Raw genomic sequence first — 7,500 nt, forward strand, 5'->3', positions numbered from 1 at the left:
TGAAGCCGAAAACATGATTCTCGCCAGATCGGCGTGTTAAAAAACTGACATTGAAAAAGACGTTTGAATTTCAAAGGAAAGGGTACACTACAAAGAAACAGTAATCCTTGGATAATACAGGAGTGTCTGCCAGGTGGGTCCCAAGAATGTTGACAAGTGACATGAAAGAGCAATGAATTTTTTTTTTCTCTTAACTATTGAAAAGGCACGAAGACAAAGGTGATGCCTTTATTCAGCACATTATAGTCACTGGAGACGATTCATGGATCCACCTTTATGACCCAGAGAGCAGACGCCAGACAATTGAAAACGGACACAAGAACTCTCCATTTGCAAAAGAGTTCAAAGTAGTGGTGTCGGCTAGAAAAATGTTGCTCAAGAGTTTATGGGACTTTGAAGCTGTTGTTCATATTGATTTTTTTGCAAGAGGGCAAAACAGTGAATTCCGAAAAATATGTTGCCACGCTGGAAAAAATGAAAGCACAACTGAAAAGAGTGCAACCCCAGAAAAATGCGATATTGCAACAACGCTCGACCTCACACGAGTCAACAGACTCAAACCGCAGAGTGAAAAATGAATTTCTCCACCCAGCCACATCCACCCTAGAGTCCCGACCTAGCACTTTCCGACTTCTTATTCCCTAAATTGAAGGAGTATCTCAGAAGAAATCACTATGAAAGCGACAAAGGCTTCTGGATCTTGGTGTAGAGAAAAAGGACGTCAGTTTTTGCCGACGGGATACGTCAAATGGTGCAGTGTTGGCAGCTGTGTGTTGGTTGTGACGGTAACTATGTCGAAAAATAATTTAAGCAATACCTGTTGCTGAAGTTTCAAGCTTTCTTTTGATGTATTGTTTATTGGTAACTGGACTGGTAATGGTCTTATTTGGCGGGGTGTAATCGAGATATATTTCTGGCCCCTCTGTCTACCCAGTAACAGCTGGGTCTGTTATGTTTGGCAGTGAATAAGCGGCTTGTCAAAAGGGTAGCAAGCAATTGTTTCTGAATATTTAATATATGATGGACAACTAAATGGACTTTTTAACGATAAAACCACTTATTTTACGATCCTGCCAATTCATGCAATTATTTTAGTTAAAATACTCACATGTTCTGTCTGCCATATCAATCCTACAACACACAAGACTATGTGTAACTTAATACATTTATTGCCTGACAGGCCAACTTCAAGAAGAATAGTCTAATCACTCAAAGGAGATCTAAAAACAATAACAAGATCGCAAGGTCGTCAACTTCATTCATTTTACAGAACATTCAGCTCTTTGTTATTGATTTTAGCCAGCCAGTTGGAAGATAAATCCTCACTAAAATATAGCAGACTATAAATGTTTAAGATTACACATAATTTCGTGTCGTTTAATTTGGCAGGCCGATGTTTTGAGTATTTTGCTTAAACCCATAGCATCAATAGGCACTATAAGTACAACAAGCATACCGACAAAACGACCTAATCTTCTATTTTGACGCAGCGACCCATAGAATTCCACTATCCAGACCTACGACTGTGCTACCAAAATTTCGTAGAACTACGTATTTTTGGCTCCAAACCGACAATTATATAAATATCTTTGATTCAATAAAAACATCTTTAAAACAAGTTTTGTTGCCGTAGCTAGTCTATAAATGACAAGTTGGTAATTTTTACTGGTAGTTCTAGTGTCTAATATGTTAAAACCCCTGAAAACAACGAATTTTTTCTTCACTATCACAGTGAACCTTTCTTATCTTTTCTTTGTTTTTTTTTTCGGTCAATTGTCAAAGTAAAAACAAAACAAAAAATGGTTAAATTGTACATGATCATAATATCGAGGGCTCATTTCAGCTAGTTGGAATATAGTCAATAAGATAATGATTATGATTCCGACACGATCAAACAATTTAAATCCCAGTCATACCATTCCACTCTCCAAGAGAAAGACCCCTCCATTTAATTTTACACAACACGTCGTGATCTTGCCCCCCCCCCCCCCCCACCCCCCACCCCTTCTCCCCCGCCGAACCACTTCTGCACTACGTTTTCATGCTTGACTGCCCTCAACCAATGCTTTCAGCGTGCAAGGTCGCACCGTCTCATGCAAAATAATTAACATCACATTAATAATTAATAATAATAATAATAATAATAATAATAATAATAATAATAATAATAATAATAGCAACAACAACAACAACAATAGCATCATCATCATCATCATTATCATCATCAACAACAACAACAACAACAACAACAACAACAACAACAACAACAACAACAACAACAACAACAACAACAACAACAACAACAACAACAACAACAACAGACCTGCAAAATATGGTCACATTGCTCAAGATCATTACGTGACAGTCGTAGTTAATTAACAATTCCATTAATATTGAATGGTAAATGGGGTATCGATTTTTAACTGAAATGTTACACAGCACGGCTGGAGGGCAAGCGTGCACATAGCAGAAGTTCAGGGGTCAAACTGTATATAAAGCACTAAAGCCCAAAGTGCCGGAGTTATTATTATTATTATTATTATTATTATTATTATTATTATTATTATTATTATTATTGTTATTGTTATTATTATTATTACTATTATTGTTATATATTCGTATTATTGGTTAACTACACTTGTGCATTGACGTTATATTACATAAAGTATATTCCTGTTTAAGTGTATTCTATACTGCCATGTAATTATTAGTAATATGATTTATATAGAGCTTGAATAAACCACTTGTTGATTGTCCACCAATGAGTGTCTTCCCTGTCAGTCTTTGTATGCACTGCCTTTGGTGCATAATAATAATAATAATAATAATAATAATAATAATAATAATAATAATAATAATAATAATAATGATAATAATAATAATAATTTTATTACTATTATTATATTATTATTATTATTATTATTATTATTATTATTATTATTATTATTATTATTATTATTCCATCACAATCATCATCATAAATATCATCACTATTATATTATTATTATTATTATTATTATTATTATTATTATTATTATTATTATTATTATTATTATTAATGTTATTATTATCATCATCATAATCGGGGCCACGATATTTCAATTTAGGTAAAACATTCGCTTCATATGTTGAAGGAAAAAGATCGATCCCGGATGAAGTGGAAATGTTTTTCTTCCCACCAAACAATGATTGGGTGGCTGTGTCTCTTAGACCAGGTCGAAAGTACGTTTTATTGGGCTGGCGTCCTACCTTAAGAATAGCTAGCAATCGTTATTCTCCGTTTGGGGCCATGGGGTCTATGGTTCTGAAATTTCTATCATCATCATCATCATCATCATCATCATCATCATCATCATCATCATCATCATCATCATCATCATCATCAGCACCATCATCATCATCATCATCATATCACAATCAGCATCATCATCATTACCAATTTTATGACTATTGGAAGAAAGACCAATATAAACCAATTTGGGAAAGAATACAGCATAGATAAAACTGCATACGAATAATACTTCAGCACCGCAACTCACAACAGTACACATATTATTTAATTCTTACTCACCGTGTACAAAATCCTCCGAACAAGAATACACAACAGACACAATCAGGCAAAACCCGGTTCCAATGAACTCCAGTGACCTCACAGGTCGCAAAGTTAGAACGAAGAGATGGAATTTACTTGTCACTCAGAAAATCCAAAACCACATCACATCACGACAGCTGTAACAGTTGTTGTTTTGATAGTTAAAAAAATTAAAGTCACAGAGCACACTGCCGGTGTCGCGAATTGTTTTATCTAAAAACTCTTTCCTTGTATTGTAAGCACGAGTTCACAAATAATTGTGTTTACACGCGTGCATGAAACTGCGAGTCATCAATGCGACAATTCGCCATACAGCAGCGTCTTCATGCTTTTTACTTTTCTTTTGGAATGACAGTGAGTCGTCGCTTTCGTGTATCACCTGCGAATCGAATGACGGACAACTTGCTGACATTCAATCCACCACTACAGTCAGTTGCCGCCGTGCCACCACCACCACCAACTACTTTCCCGATCCAAAATAATAATTTAAGTCACCGATTCACACAAATCCGACAAACCAAACGCAGTCAGTCGAATCGTTAGCGAGTCAGTCCACATCGCCGTCGTCTGCTAGGGCTCTGACTCAACCACACGCTGTTGATATCGATGAAAACGAGGACGACGACGATGACGACGACGAAATCGAAAGGCGAATGAGGTGTTAACCCTTTAAATGCGAGACTAAGTTATGCGGCTATGTGGTCTAGTGGTATGACACTCGCTTTCGGATCGGAAGGTCCTGTGTTCGAGCCTCGCGCTCGGTGCATAGTTGAGTCATTGGAAAAGACTCCATACTCACATTCTCTCACCGTGCTCAACTGTAAAATGAGTACCTAGCCGTTAACAGCGTTGTCTTTGTCCGAAAAATTGTAATATCGCCAAACAGGCGTCATGTCCCGTCCTACATGTTGAATGTTGCTGTTGACCAGGGACCCCTTGTAAAGCGCTTTGAGCACATTTAGTGGATATTGCGCTATATAAAGCTCAATTTTAAAATAATTTTTTATGACCATCTCCAACTGCTGCATTGAAGGTTTTACGTTTTTTTATGCGTTTAAGTAAAATAATTAACAGTTTTGCCGACCAGTCCAATCGTGCCAATACACAAAACAATATATTGTGAAACCTTAAATGTTTATAATCTGATTGAGAGAATTTACTGAGTACTAATCACCCAACTAAAAACAACTACAAAGAGCAGATTGACGTTAATTCCACCCATTCTATTTTGTCTTATTGAACCTTCTGCTAAGAATGAAATTTTAAAATTGACTTATAAAATTTGAGAAGAAACGATTGTCTCCGATAATGAGAGTGAGTGAGTTAGTTAGAGAAGTAATTTAAAATATTTTTTAAAACTTTCCTTGTTTTTTTTTTTTTTTTGTTTTTTGTTTTTTATTTATCTATTTTTTTTTTTGGTATTATTATTTTGACTTTATATTCAATTTTCTTCATTTTAGTTCATTCCGATATAGATAATATGCGCTTGGCTAAGAACTCACAACATTCCATCCGGAAATATAACGGACCAACACACAAAGCTATGTGTAACCATGAACGTTAATGTCTGGTTAATACAGTTTAGTGAGAAATATTAAAAAACGCGGATGGCAAAAAACAATAACAAAGACTTGAGTGACGTCAACTTCATACTATCTATAATATTATATCATTGGGGTTATGACTCGAAATTTCTTTCAAAGTGGATTTTCTCCCAATGTTAATCTTATGTTTTAAATGAATATTAAATCATGTTCACTTACAAAACGATACGAATCATATCACTGGTTGATGGGGAACAAACGTGTGATTTCAAACAAAAAAAAAAACACCCCAAACAAACTGGTTCTAACTTCATTGGAAGTATAAAACTACTCTTCCGGGGGACTGGATACATACCTTGTGGAAATTATCTTTTGGTTTCAGAGTGGTGACATCTTATTTTATAGTCTTATGATATTTATGCTTATCGTCAATAAAGACTTCCATTCTCGCTCTTGTACGTCACGTAATACTTAAACTCTGCCTTTTCATCTGTTGTTAAAATAGTTATGCCACCTTTTGATTCAATATGAAAACCTATTCATTATTAGTCCTCCGAAAGACTGGTTACATATACACATCCAGGGATTGGGGAACCGGAAAACAGAAGCTGTGACGTCACGACTTTTCTTCCCTATTATTTTTCACTCGTTGAAAACGACAAAATATTATAATGTCGGGTTAGAGTATAATCGAGACCCGCCTGTATGCGGTTAATATCATACCTGTCTTAGGTGGGTCGTTGTCTGCGGTCCTTATTAAAGCAGTCAATAATGAACAGGTAAAGAGTAAAGTGTGGATGTCCACAACTGGACTACTATCTACATAATTCCATACGGCCGGTATTTTTTCAACTTTCACACTGACGGAACTGATAGTAATGTGCAGTTTAATAACCCTCGTTGAATTTATGGTTGGGTGTCATGGTATTACTGGTGCGTAGTATTTTAAAAAGAACTGAAAGATGACGGGAAATAGGTATATTATACATTTTGAGTTTTAGCTCTTTGCATAACTATAATCATTCTTCTAAACAAAACATATTAAACTTAACCAAAGTCTCATAGTTTCCCCAATAAATTCCATTTTCAGAATTTATGCCTATGGCACTTCGACATAAATAATAAATATCGCTTTAAAAAAAAGAATGTTTGAACAAGTCGAAGATATTGAAACTGGTGGTCTTTACAATTCATCCCATTTGCTGCCTATTTCAATCCCTGGGTTCCTCCAGAGAGATTTTATGATTATTTTAATAATCGGGCTCTCTGACTCCGTATGGTTATGAAATGGGCTCAATGATTTCGTAGAAATCTAAAATAATGCATATATATATATATATATATATATATATAATATAATAATATATATATAGTGCTAGACACAGGAGAATGAAAAATACAAGAAAAAACACACTACAAAAAAAATAATAATTAAAAATTAAAAATCAGCCAAACTGATTTTTGTTATGTGTTTGCTTGTTTTTGCCTTTCTTGGCTTTTTTTTAGTGTGGAATTCCCCACCCCCCCCCCCCCCCCCCCCCCCCTCCCTCTCTCTCTCTCTCTCTCTCTCTCTCTCTCTCTCTCTTTCTCTCTCTCTCTCTCTCTAGGATTTTTTTGAATTTTATTCTTATTTATTTTTCTTCGAGGCAGGCTAAAGTTTTTTCTTCTTCTATTTTTTATTCCTCTGCCATAATTTCATACAAACCTTTGCAGTTTTCTACTATCTATCACACACCGGCACCGGTGCCTATACACCCTCATGTGATATCAAGGATTTTGTGTCGCATTTGAAATATGGGACAACTGTGGGATTTTTTGTGTGGAAAATATGAACCTTCGCCCCCAATCTTGTCTTATGCAGGAGTGAAGCAGATGTGGAAAAGTAAATTTAAAGTCTAACCAGTTAACTACCGTTCTGTGAAAAACTCTTTTTTAAAATTTAGCCAGAAAACACGTCCTTCAAAAATCGATCGATTTAAATGATCGACATCATGGCAACAACTCTCAAATTGGGATCTCGCGAGGTAATGAAATTATGTTTGTTCTCCTCAATATATGAAAATGAATATCAACTGGTCTCAATTTTCGTAAAATAGGGGGGGGGGGGGTAGCTCAGTTGATTGAGCTCTCCCTTCACATGCAAAGAGATCGGGATCGATATCTGGGTGAAGTCAAGAATTTTCTCCCACCTCCTCCTCCTCCCCCCCCCCCTCCCCCTCCCTCGTCCACCCGTCAATGATCTGGTAGCTTGGTCTCATAGGTTTGATTAAAAGTACTTCGCAGACTAGCGTCCAATCCAAAGGTAGCAAGGAATTGCTTTTGTCCGTTTGCATGTTTGGGCACGTTTATGTAGTGAATATTGCA

The 7,500-nt window shown here is 36.0% G+C and overlaps 1 protein-coding gene across 12 annotated transcripts in view; it reads right to left on the minus strand.

Moving 5' to 3' along the window:
- Positions 1–4,160, minus strand: part of LOC144966454 (uncharacterized) — a 147,697-nt gene extending 143,537 nt beyond the window's left edge. For all 12 annotated transcript variants that reach the window (XM_078902998.1, XM_078902997.1, XM_078902995.1 and 9 more), the window contains exon 1: positions 3,572–4,160. The gene's annotated coding sequence lies outside the window, so the exon portion shown is untranslated. The remainder of the gene's footprint in view (positions 1–3,571) is intronic.
- Between the last annotated feature and the right edge of the window lie 3,340 nt (positions 4,161–7,500).

The sequence above is a fragment of the Berghia stephanieae genome, chromosome 2 (genome assembly GCF_034508935.2).
Source record: "Berghia stephanieae isolate SIO BIC M18660-M18661 chromosome 2, UCSD_Bste_1.3, whole genome shotgun sequence".
In the NCBI taxonomy this organism is placed as follows: domain Eukaryota; kingdom Metazoa; phylum Mollusca; class Gastropoda; order Nudibranchia; family Aeolidiidae; genus Berghia; species Berghia stephanieae.